Genomic DNA, 222 nt, shown 5'->3' with positions numbered 1-222 from the left:
GAAACAGGCAGACATTTTGATGTTTAAACAATATAAAGTATATTAATATAACAATGTTCATTATGCAAAGCTGGGGAATTGGTAGTAAAGCCCTTATCTATCATTTTAAACAATAACAATGTTGATGTTGACTGACCCTTTAAATGGACAGTTTCCCAAATTGTAAATATATTTTAATCAAAATTGCTGGCATAGTTAAACATACTAGTTCTGAATATACAG

This window comes from Bombina bombina, chromosome 6, assembly GCF_027579735.1.
Source record: "Bombina bombina isolate aBomBom1 chromosome 6, aBomBom1.pri, whole genome shotgun sequence".
Lineage (NCBI taxonomy): Eukaryota > Metazoa > Chordata > Amphibia > Anura > Bombinatoridae > Bombina > Bombina bombina.
This window is presented reverse-complemented; position numbering follows the sequence as displayed.